This window comes from Aythya marila (genome assembly GCF_965140915.1).
Source record: "Aythya marila genome assembly, chromosome: 2".
Classification (NCBI taxonomy): domain Eukaryota; kingdom Metazoa; phylum Chordata; class Aves; order Anseriformes; family Anatidae; genus Aythya; species Aythya marila.
Genome location: NC_139043.1, coordinates 146,569,085 through 146,582,032, shown reverse-complemented (window position 1 = coordinate 146,582,032; position 12,948 = coordinate 146,569,085). Strand labels below are relative to the sequence as shown.

General features: G+C 39.4%; 1 long non-coding RNA gene across 3 annotated transcripts in view; it reads right to left on the bottom strand.

Moving 5' to 3' along the window:
• The window catches only part of LOC309874907, a 36,382-nt gene that overhangs the window by 18,127 nt on the left and 5,307 nt on the right, over window positions 1-12,948 (bottom strand). For 2 of the 3 annotated variants that reach the window (XR_014316940.1, XR_014316941.1), the window contains exons 2-3: window positions 3,408-3,783; window positions 1,924-2,083 (exon numbers count right to left, since the gene is read on the bottom strand). This is a non-coding gene — a long non-coding RNA (uncharacterized lncRNA). The remainder of the gene's footprint in view (window positions 1-1,923; window positions 2,084-3,407; window positions 3,784-12,948) is intronic. The other variant, XR_014316942.1, reaches the window with a different exon arrangement.

Here is a 12,948-nt window from a genome sequence, read left to right as displayed (position 1 = left end):
TCAAGGTATATATGGGATCAGGGATATCCTTAGGCACACAAAAAATACACAGCTGCTAATACGGATACTAGAGTGATTAGAGCAGCCAAATCAAATGGGAATTGAGTTGATTTACCAGATGGCAGTATTTCAGAGCTGACTAAGGAGTTGAACCTATGCAAACCTTTCATCCTTGCTAAGAAACGGCCTCATTCTATCTACTTGGTGCATTGCCTCTGTAACTCATCGTGTCTCCACTACCAAGGTGAAGGAAGCTGTGCCAGTGCTGCTTTAGCATGAGGGAACAAGTGCTAGATTACAAGTTGGATGCATTCCTTTGGTCTTGAACATGGTGTTGAGTGGACATGGTACCAACTAGCAGTGTTGGAAGGTCATGCTTACAGAAAGAGAAGGTACATGCCATCTGTGCCTTGTGCTCAGGAACAGTGGTATTACAGGGTAATTAGCAATGTGAAATCTGCTTAAATTATTGAGAAAAATGAACTGCCTGTAGTGGTCTCCAGTTTTGGACTTGGTTTTCAGTCCACATTCCTGACTTTATTCCTCATCAGTCAGTTCTGACCCAGCCTCTTGCATTATGAAGACTGATTTACATATCCAAACAAGTGGCTCTAGAAGCAGGAATTCAGGCTGACAAAATGTAACTCATCCTCATTCTTTTTAGAGTTATTTTGCATAAATGAATAAATAAATAAATAAAATATATTAACAAACAAAACCAGGGAGATAAAGAAAGAAATTTCATGGAACCAGTGGGATTTTTGAGAAACTATTCAACTACCCATGTACATTTATGAAGATGGGGTTGGGAGAAGGGAGATTTCCCAGTTGACACATTTCTCCACTTGTGAACATGTTGAAAGATCACTCATATGTTTTCAATGAAGTCACTGACAGTCAGGAATGCTGGAGGCAACAGCTGTTGGGGATTGATTTACCCCAAGGCTATTTAATTTCTCAGCCCCTCATAAGGATGCTTGCTAGGGGGAAGGTAAAGAAGCACAACTAAAAATTGTATTGCTTTCAGCAGCTGTTGTTATTCCTGAAAGCCAAGAATGGGTCAAAAAAATGTGATGAAAGTCTTGGATTGTTATCAGCTATAGGGGTGGCCAAAGCTTACTGCTTCCTTTGGGAGTAAAGTTTCCTTTGTGGAATGAAATACAGTAAAATTACTAACTCCAAGAGGGCTTAGTTGCCTGGGAGTTACCATGAAGTATATATGTGTCTTGGAATTTCCAGAATTATAAGTATATTATGTCAGTTGCAGTGATATAGGTTGTGAAAGGCGGCCCTTGTGTTCAGTAACAGGAGCTGGGACAATCGGATAGCAAGAAAAGATAACATAAAACATTCATTAAAATGGTGGAAAAAATGACTGAAAAGCAGAGTGCAGCTGCTGTGTGTGTCAGTTACTCCTTCAGAATGGTCTCCCTCTGTGAAACACTGGATTCTCATTAAATCACATTGTCCAGCCATGCATTAGACCACCAAACTGTAAGGTATCTGCCAACCTAGTTAAAAATAAGAGACATACACCTCCCAGCAGAATTTCTTTTTGTAACTATGTATTTTCCACAGCTTGCTAGCAGGACTCTTCAGAAAGAATTAACATGGACCACATTTTCACTGGGGAAGAAAATAGAATAATGGTTTTGTTTCACTTGGGACTTCATGGCTGTGAATACGTGAGATGACTTGTGGCTTCTCAGACTGCATCACCAGGCACAGAACTTGTGTCTTTTCCCTCCAGCAATGCAAGCTGTTTCAGCCAGTGCCCCATCCTGGGCATTAGCTGTCTACAGCCTGACAGCTCCTTCATCCGTTCCAAATCCTTACAGTGGCTCACTCAGGATGTCTACACCAGGGTTTTAATATGGATCAAGAGTATACTTTTGAAGCAAATCTCCTGTTATCCCCACTTACTGTGCTTTCTTTCCCATTATGGATCTGTTTTGGAGAGTATGAGCCAGATTCGTTCCAGATGAAACTGAAGTGGAAAGTGTGCTCCAGGAGCATACCTCATGTATTGTACCACAAAGGGCTCCACAAGACTAGAGCAGAGCTAGTTCAGCATAGGATAAACCTGAAATGTGAAAAAAGGGACATTAGACACTTAGTACTGGTTTCATTATGCAAATCTACTTCTATTGGTCCACAAACCTTGATAATATAGTTCTACACACCTGCCAGTTAATTAAAAGCCTCTTCATTAAAAACAAATAAATAAACAAAATAACAAAACAACAACACAAAATCATCAACAGCAAAAACCACCAGGTAGTGGGAGAATGGATCTGGAAGTCAATTATCCTCAAAATTACTATGTTCAGGTGAGGATGAGAATTTTTCATGCCAGTGCTGTCTCATAAGACTAGCAGAGTTTTCAGGAGCAACACACAAGACTGCAATGACAAAAGAGTTCAAAGACAGCAACATTTGGTTAACATGGACATAAAATTGCTTTGAATATTCCTCAGATGCTAAAATAAATGATGAAGCCACCGAAATTATCATAATGCTGAAAAATAGGTAGCGTGTTCTTGAGTATCTTCATATGCTTTGTTCCTATGACAGCAGTTAATTGTACAGTGTATGTAGCCACACCACACTAGCACAAGACTGTATGAGAATTGCTCATCAAAATGCCTTGGGATTATTATTTAGACCTGTGGACACACAAAATTTGATGCATAACTATGGTTTATCCAACCAACTCAAAATCTTTGGCCTGAGAAAGCTGTAAAAGGGTAAGTCTGTGGGAGTGGTTTGGGACTACAAGGAAGGAATCATTAAATTACTGAAAATTTCTGTCCCACAAGTACTTAAAAGAACAGAATAATAATTTTTCTTGTGGCTTTTCAGCACTTCTTTCTCTGGGACAAAATGGAAATGAGAAAGAGGAAAAATGCAGAGATTAAGACAAATGAATTATGGACTGTGTCCAACAGAGTTCTGTAACAGTTTTTCTGCTGATTACACTGAATCAGGCACTGATTCATGCAGATTGGATCAGGCACTTTTCATGCAGAAGTCTTCAGAATATTTGATAGCTTCATATCCAGCTCCCTTTCTTATTCATCGGCCAAGGTGCCATTGGAGTGATAGTATATACAAATCCCATAGCACAATGCACTTCCTAAACGAAAAGTGTCATTAAAAAACTATTTGGCTGTTAATAGAAGTCTTATACAACAACAAACAAACAAACACACACACAAAACAACAACAAAAAGCCCAAAGCTTGTGAACTATTCAAAAAAAAAAAAAAAAAAAAAAAAAGACACCCCTCCTTACTCCTAAGAGACTAAAAAGTGACAATAGTCTATGGAAAAATGGAAGAATGAAAATATTTGACTGTTACATGCCTTTTACCCTATGGAACTCTAACACTGTATGCTTGTACTCACCAAGCTGAATTGCTGAATTGTAACCTCTTCTGGCCCATGGATAATCCTTGTCCTCTGAGGACCACCTGCACAGATATCTGTGCTCTTTTTGCAGTAACATTAGGCACAAAGGGAGGCTTGCAAGGACCTGACTGAAGCTCTCACTAATCTCACTAGCTGTAGAGTACAGCCTGTTCTTGGGGCCAATTCCTAACAACTGAAGGATAAGAGATTGTTCAATTCTAGCTCCAATGTTTATAGAAGTGTTGTCCAACAAAAATCCACGTGTGGAAGTCTTCAGGGTGGTTTTCTTTTCCTTGTAAGTTTGATCCCATCTTTCAGAATCTTCTATTCCAGACATCCGATGAGGACCTGGTGCAGCCAGCTCCCTTACCATCTTGTAAAAGCAAGAAAGTGATTTTGTTTTTTCAGTCATGAGACAAATAAATTTCTACACTTTACTTGAAAACATTTATTTATTTATTTAAAATCCAAATCTGACATTTCAATTTGTTTGGGAAAATGTTCAGATTTTCCTTCAGATTCACCCTGGACTTACTCTGCAACACTGAGTATTCACAGACAAACATTGCTTACAGGAAAGCTTTTGTGTTAACAGTTAAAGAAGTACCAGAACAGGCACGAAAGGTATGGAAATGATGTTACCTAAGCTTGTTCCTCAGCACAAGCTGAGTTCATATTCACCTCATATAAGTGCTGTTTCAAAACAAACCTTTATGCAAGCAGAGGAAGAAAGCTGAAGCTCCCAGGCTCCATCAGCCTGGAGCCAGCTGTTGCTGCACTCCTGGGTACAACCTGGGCATTGTCATGGTCATGCTGGCTGAGCCTTTCATTCCCACCTAATTTTGCATTTGTGTAACACTGGGCAGATAAGTGAACTGGAATCTTTCCTGCAAAGGCTCTGTGTAAAGGGAAGAAAGTCAGTGTAGGAGCTGTAGGCAGCAGTGCCACTGGCATTTTGCTGCTGTAATGACACATGGAGCTCAGGTCAAGAGCAAAGTCTCAATGACAGTGAGTAGCAGTGTGTAGGTTTAGCAAGGGACCCATTTGTATCATGATATATTTCAATGTGTTTGCTCTGAGTCCATAACACTTGTCAAGTTATAGCAACAGCTGATGCTGTTATAAATGTGTGAGCTCAAGATGTTATAAATCAGATAAAGAACATACTTCTTAGCCCTCTTTCTTTCCACAGACCTATTTTCTTAATACATAGTACTTTAATATGACTGTCATGAGGAGTCCTAGAGACTGTGGATAAATATAACTCAATTTCATGCAGAGAGCCTGGATCAAGACACAGTTTGTGAGGTCTCATGTCATTGTAAAGCTTTCCCATAACACAGTCTCTTTTGTACTGTTGATAGAACTCTTGAGGGCAAGGAGACAGTTGCTTCTGTCTTGTTCTTAGGCGTGAAAATCAGTAGGAGAATGTGAAAGGGTTAGAACATGCCATCCTAGAGAAGAAAGTCTCAGCTTGCAAAGGAGACTCTAGTTAGGCAATGACAAATTCCTTCCTCTTATTAGAGACAAGTTCCTCAGCATCAGGAGACTTCCCTGGAATGTGGCTTTCAGCTCCAAGGTAATTCTAACGATGCTTTAAAATAAATAAATAAATAAATAAATAAATAAATAGATAAATATGATGGTCTAAAGCAAAAGCCTGCAAAGCAGCTTTCTCAGACCCTACAAGCCACTAGTGAAGGAATGAGCAGCAGCTTGCTTGGAGACATTGAGAAGTTGTGAGTTGTGTTCTTGCAGTGCATGGAGAGGTCAGCTCCTGGGGCAAAGCACAGAAAGGCAGATAAGACACCACCCACATCACCTGCAATTTCAAAATCAGTATCTGTGCAGAGCAGTGTTCTCCACAAAACAGGGTGAAAAGAAAGAAGCATTTGTGGCCCTTTCCAGAAAAAGTAAGTGTGCATTAGGTTATGGCAGAAAGTGAAGAAGCAGATGCAGTTCCCAGGCTCTTCAACACAGCACAGGGACAGCGAGATAAATATGACAAAGTACTAGAGAATGAGGAAAGATACATAGAGGGTAAAAATAAACATTTTGATTCACCCAGCCTTGTCAACCATGAATGAGAACTCATGGAAGCTAAAGAATAACACTAAAAATGGCTTTCATCAATCTGTCTGTCCCTCTGCAACCAGACACAATGCATAATTCAGAGGCACCACGTATAACTGCAACAAAAAGCAGAGGTACAGATACAACAGGGGATTAGTCTTGGTACTGAAGAAGAATATCATTTTTACAGAGGGAAATTAAAAGTAACCATGTATTCATAGGAAACGTTGTTGAAGAGTGTCTTGTAAACTTACCTGGTTCTGACCTCTAGGCCAAAGAATACAGTTCATCTGTGTTCAGGAAAATTATATTTTCTGGTTTGCATATAAATGCTTAATTAATTACCTATTACATAAGTTTTACTCTTGCATCTAACACAATGAGGCTTTTCTTTACACTGTCACTGGCTGAACAACAGACTAGAGAACCTGAAATTTTGAGGGCAAATTTAAGTTCTGAAATGGTCCCCTCATCTCTTAGGATGTCTTGGTTATTAAGGGAAAATAGGTCCTCATATTATCAGATTTCTTTCTACCAAGTGATGCATTTTGTTGTTGAAAACATAATATCTATAAGCAGACGGTGTATACTTAAGCAGGTGCACATCCACTTATGAAGTGTTACTATGTTATAGTCAACACTCGTCCCAAACTGACAGCCCTTTAAAAACAACCAGTCAGATTGCTGCATGAAGTTGCATGGGGAGGTACTCCTCTAAAATACTTCATATAAAATGTCTTGAATGAGAGCTGCATTACAGGAGAGTGCATTTGTGTGTATGTGTGCATGCACACATGACTTCAGACTGGAGGAATGGAGGAATGTTCTGTCACACAGAGGAATTTCCATGTCCCAGATTACTGCAAACTGGGTGAAAAAAAAATAAAATTGGTATGATGCCTAGTCCTATTTCTTAATTCCTCGTGGAGCCTGTAGGCACAAACTATTCAGCAGCTGGGCTGGGAAAGAAAATTCCCCCTCCATGAAACATTATAGCGCAGTTGAACACATTTACGGTTGCACAAAACTTTTCATGGCATCAGCTATTTTCTTTTGGGAAAGGCAAAATACTTGAAAGCACAGCCCTGCTCTACTGCTGCAATTTTCTAAGGAAATTTTCTCTTTTACCTAAAAGAATAGCCAGTCATGAATATGCATGCAGATGCAGGCACTGGACAAGCTGGGAGAACAGAGCGCCTTTCCCAGGCAGCCAGCCTGCAGGATGCCCTGGAGGGACTGGCCACTTCCAATGCACAAACCTTTAACCTCAAAACAAACTAATGGCCTGTTGGAGATGATCTGAATGAATGTACTTAAGCACAGTGCAGCAGTACATTTCCCTAAGGAATCAGTTCTAACGCCATTTTAAACTTCTCCTTACTCTCTTTCAGGAAAACCACAAAAAGCAGGATAAACAGTGAGAAAAACTGGGAAGCTTTTTGTGTTTTAATAACTGGAGACCAGAAGTGAGGGCTGTGTTGTTTGTTTGCTGTCATTTCCTTATCACCTATGAAGTTATGTTGTCTGTGCAGGATGTGGTGAAGAAATATTTAGTCGTGTTTTACCTTTCCTTATCTTGAGTTCAAAGTCATTTTAGAGTTACTGGATAACAAGAAACCAATCCCCTTCCAGGCTTGTATTGACTCTATAAGCAGGATGACCTTGAATGTTTCAGCTCCTTTCATGTTCTCCAGAGGAGCAAAAGAATAGCCAAGAAGGTATAGGAATATACGTATAGGTAGTCTGAGTCAGGAAAGAACAGATATTGTGGGGGTCAGAAGAAGAGGCAATTTTCCATGATGAAAGTAACTCTGGAGGCTCTGTAGTATGCTTCAAGATCTCAGGAAATATGCCTTAAAATGGCGATCCACAGAGTGTTATTTATGGTTTTCCTTTTAATTAGGCGTGGATCAGACCTCCCTAGTTTATAGGGACTTGACTTTCTACCATATCATCCCAGCTCAAACACATTAATCTGTGAAGCCACAGAACACCACCTGAAGCAGAAAGTAATATATAGGCTTTAATGTGGTGAATTGGTGAGAAAAAATATTTTCAATAGAATTTTTTTTTTTACATAGTTCCCAATTCTGGTTACAAATCTCAAGAAATTAATTTCCAGAGTACCTGCAGGTACTCAGCATTTCTAGCAAATAGATTCCAATATGACCCATCTTGTTCTTTAAAATTGTAGAAGCTAGTTTTGAGCCTCCATTTTTAGAATAGCTCTTTCAACTGGCTTCCACTTTCTTAATGCTTGTTCTATCTTATCACCAAATTAATTTGTGTAGAAATAAACTCCAGATGCCATGTTCTGAGATTTCAAAACCTGAAGTGAGTAAATGTATTGATGTCTATTGGTCGCAGAAAATGTTATCTGCATCTGTACAAGATACCACTTCCCTAGACTATAGGATTTACAAGATATGAGATGGGACATCCCACAGATCCAGTTCTGCTTATTTATATTCAGCACATTTTTTTTCTCAAAGTGGAATCCATATGATCATAAAAACTGCAGTAATCTTCCTCATAGGAATAAATAAACACAAGATACTGGGAAAAAGAGTTCATCTTATTAACTTCAGAAAGAATGCCTGGAGATACTAACTGATAGATATTGTCCTGTCTGAAACTATGATGTCCATTACAAGTATCTGCAGGGGTAGAGAGGAATATGGAAGTCAGAAAGTTAAAAACACAGCAAAACAGAGAACTTAGCCTGCCTGACTAGTTGGGCAAGTGATCAATTGTAGAACTTTGTCTACCTTTGAAAACGTTGTCTGCCTTTTTTTTGAACACAAGGATCTGAAAGAGGGTAGGGAAGAGAACAAAAAAGTCAGAGTCAAATCAAAGACCTAGCAATTCAAACTCTTTGTTCAAGAGGCTTCTGTTTCCTTATTCATTTAATTTTTATTTTTTAATTTTAATTCAGTTACTAAGAACACTACTGCTACAATTACTACTCAGATCTCAGAGATTACCAGACCCACTTTCAAGAGTCTACCTTGATTTGAATGCTGTCCAAGCAAACTTAGACAACATTTTTAAAACATCTCACTGACAGCCACAATAACCTTAGGAATGATCTTTCTCAGCAATGTTTTTGACACTATTATTGAATCTGCATTGTAAAACCTACGTATAAGAAATACTGAAAGCATTTTCAGCTATTGATGGTTTGGCATTTCTTCCAAACAAGAAGATTCAGAGATGCTAAAAGCAGCTTCATCAAACTGCATGTGTTTACATTGCAACCATATCCATGTGCATTGCCTAAGCAGTTTTTAGTTGGTGGCAAGTTACTCAGTGTAATTTAGGGTGCGCTTTCATACTAAAACACACTCTCACATCTGGTTCAGTGAATCACATCCTAAATGCAATTGACTTTATTGACCAGATCTCCATTGACTTTCAGGGGAACTTAGACACCTTACCCACACACGTTATGCATTCTAGACACCTAAAAGAAAGTGACATAAATACCAACTTAAGTTCTCACTTTTGTTGAAACAAAAGGAAGGATACTTTCTAGAGATTTCTCTTTGCTATAATCAAGGCTAAAGTTTGTAATTTAAAATCTTTTTCTTAAAAACTGAACAGCGGATTTCCTTCATTCCTTATGCTTGGATCCACCTGATTTAGTCCCACCACCATCTTATCCCATACTTTTCTCTCTCCTCCTCTAAACCTTTTTAGCTGCAGCTGTAAGAGGAAGGTTGGTGTTACCCCAAAAGCTATTTTTTAGTACTACAAATCCAGCTGGGATTAACCTCAGTTCTTCAGAGTTTCTCAGAGATGCTCTTGCAGCTGGTTCTCTTTTTTCCTTTCCATTTTTAAAGAAGTTGGTTCAGTCTTACATGACATACCCATAAGAAGGGAAGCAAGGGAAATAGCTCCCAATGACTGTGATGAGTTCCCCCTCTAAAGAAGGCTAATGTCAACATTGCACTTTGATCTTCAGTCAGTCAGAAATATTTGAAAAATATCTCTTTATTCAAATATTTAACAATTTCCATAGACCATACACACCAGGTGACATAATTTAGAGGTTGTACAACTCAGTTCCATAATAAAACACACTGCTTTCCTCACACTTAGCTGCAACAGATTTTGCTCTCAGTGTAGAGTCAAAAGACCTTTTACCCTGGTATAGATCTGGGATAACCCTGCCGAACTCAACAAAATTAAAAGGCTGTGAAATAGAGTAAATCACAGCCACAGCAACTCATTTAATTTTAACAAAGTTACTTCAGGTTCCCTGCAGTCTAACTGTTTGGCCTTGCTCCACTTTCCCTAAAGACCGAAGCATACTTGTTTTCTTTCTCTCTTTCTCTCTGTTTTTTTTTTTTTCTTTTTTTTTTTTTTTTCTCCTCCCTATGAAATGTTAACAGAAACCTATGCATTACTTGTCAGAAGATGCCTAACAAACCTAGCATCCTCCAGCAACACTCTCTGCAGCCTAACACCAACTGCTTCTCTGAGCTTTGCCTCTCTCCTAACTCTTAACGTAACTTTAACCCTAACACGAGGTTTTGTCTGAGTCTTAGCTCAAGATCCTCAGACACGGCCCAGACAAAAACGTTTTCAGGGGACACTTCTTTGTGCAGCTTACCCCTTATTTTGGTAGCTCCTTGTCAGCCCCACTCCAGCTGAAACTGGATTATATTTAGAAGGATACTAAAAAGTGTAATGAGAGCAAAACAATAGAAACAGAAAGCACACCCGAGAGTAAAGTAGCCAAAGGAAAACACAGAAATATCTGAAAATGTGAGTACTAACTCAGAAGGATAACAGCAGTAAGCCATTGTCCTAACAGCTGTACTCCATCCACTCCCATATTTTTCAGCCCATTTATCTTTTAATCAGTGACATTCCTTGTCATACCCTTCAAACCTCACAAGTTTATTGCTGTTTGCACAGTGTAGCTTCCATCCCCAAAGGCTATATGCCTGACAGGGGGAGAAATGTATGCAAATATGACTTTCCCTGTGCTCGCTTTGGCAGGCAGACGGCTGCTTGTCTTCCATTCTGAAACCTGACAGTTATAAAAACTTGTCAGCTACACTGGTGGGATTTGGGGCCAAAACGGTAGCAATCTAGTGAGGGACACCGAGACAGAACAAGTACGACTGCAAAATCGTCTGGGTTTTGGCTGGAAAGTTCAGGGCTCAGGTTCGAAGTAGGCTGGGTACAAACCTCAGACTCCTAGGCACGAAGGCAGATTGTAAAGTGATTTGGTGCCCTCTAATGGCAAGGATCCTTCTTACCAAAATGTTATGAACGTTAACCCCCAAAACGGTCACCACCAGTGCTAACAAGCTCAGTTCAAGTAGCATAGTCGTATTTTCAAGCGTTATTTTATTTTTCTGACTTGACTGATTGGATATCTCTCTCCCTGGCTAATTTATATTTCCATTTATCATCTGGGCTTTGTAAAGGATGAAGTATCGTGTGAAGGCAAGTCATTGACATCATACTACGTTTTATGAGCATGGCAACATGGTCACCCCATCAACTATGTCATGCCAGAAACAATGACTGCTTTCCTCATCTAGGCTACATCCTATGCTGCCAGAAAATTCTGCTCATGCCATGGTGGAAACAGAGCCCTATCTGTGGTGAGACCAAAATAAGCACCGCGTGGGTCAGAAATTGTGCACACTTCTTGTGTGGATTAATCTGATGGACTACAGAGTATATTTCTTAAAGGTTCAGAATTTAGTGAAGTGCGGTGAGCAGTTCAAAGATCCCTGTGATCACTCAACCATTCAGTCCCTGGAGTCAAATCAGGGCTGTCAGCCTCGAAGAGGCACTTCAGCTACTCACTCATCAGGTCATACTACTTGGGTGAAAAAGGGAAATAGAGAGAAATAAAATTATCTGCCTAAATTTAGGCTTTTCCTTTTCCCTTTTACCCTAAGCTGGTGCTATTTTCTCCAACAGTTGTCTAAATATCAGGGCTTTATATATATATATACACACACACATATATATAAAAATATATTTATATATTTAGAGCTTTTATAAAATAGAAGCACTTGGAACAATACAAGTAGCTGCAAGTTTCCATGCGGCTTCTATGCTCTGGCTGAACAGAAGTTAACTGCAAAAGGATGCATTTTGTTCACTTGCCTTGTGTTTCAGTTAGTGAGTCCTGGAAGAACAGCAGAAGAATCACAAGATTCTGAGTGTCTGGATGGTAACATAACAGATAGCTTTGATAAATCCAACTCAATAAACACAAATAAAAACAAACACAACTGTATCTAAATACAGCGATGGCCTCTAAATCAGATTTCAACACGCAGTGAAATGATCTCGCAATGACTGTGTAGTGATTGTTCATGCAGTGACTCTGGAAGAGGCAAATTGAATCACTGAAGAAAGAGTAGATTAAACAAAACATCATTATGACATTATGTTCAAATCCTATAATGTGTCTAGAGCTGTCTGTGTCTCTGGCAATCACAGCTTAAAAACAGACTGTGGAACTAGAAAGCACTCAAAGAAGCGTGACAGGGATGAGCAACAGCATCGAATAGTTTCCATACAAGAAACAAGTAAATAGACAAAGGTGAACAGAATCATAGAAGGGAGAGTTCAGAGAGACTATCCACTGTTTCTCATAGCACAAGACCCAGGGGCATCAAATGTTTTTAAGCTGTGGGTTTGAAAATGAAGTTCTTCCTTTTCTCACCAACCTCTCCCTTCCCCCTACATACAGTTAAATGGTGAAGTATTGTTACAGCATTTTGTGGGCTAAGGATGAGCTGGACCCATGTTTGAAGGCTGGATCCATCAGTCCAGCAGGGAAGCAGGATGGACCTCAAGTTCAGGGATTCTCTATTATTCACTTAGGTCCATAGTTTAATGGGTGATATTGGTAGTAGGGTGATTGTTGGACCAGATGATCTTGGAGGGCTTTTCCAAGCCTAATGATTTGATGATTCACGGCTAGAAGCTGGGTGGAGGAAAATAGGAACTGTTCATGGAAGCAGTGGAAAGGACACGTAGACAGAAGTTTGACTGAGAAAGATCTACAGCTCTGCAGATCCTCAAGATCTCCAATCATTCTGTGCCTTAGCACTGCTGAACACGAGAGAGTGTAACCTGTGACTGAAGTGATATTGAAGGAAGGTCTTTCTAGTAGCTTGAACAGATCTTTCACTCTTTTCCTGAAAATCCCAAGAAACGTATAAAGCAGATAGAGGTCGTTCTTATTTTAGCAGTTACCAATACAATAGAAGTGTGGTGTTGCTCAAAATGCTCTGTGTTAAAGATTCAAGTAATAACACAAGTATTAATTAAAAGCTATGAGATGTCAATTCTCCTCATCTGTCTTCCAAATACCGTTATTTTCTTCTCAGTTGTCTTTAAATTTTGCTTAGTGACTTCTCTTCACTTTTTGTCTGCCCCTTAGAAAGACCACCAGTTTGGATGTGAGGGTATCAAGAGCTGGCAG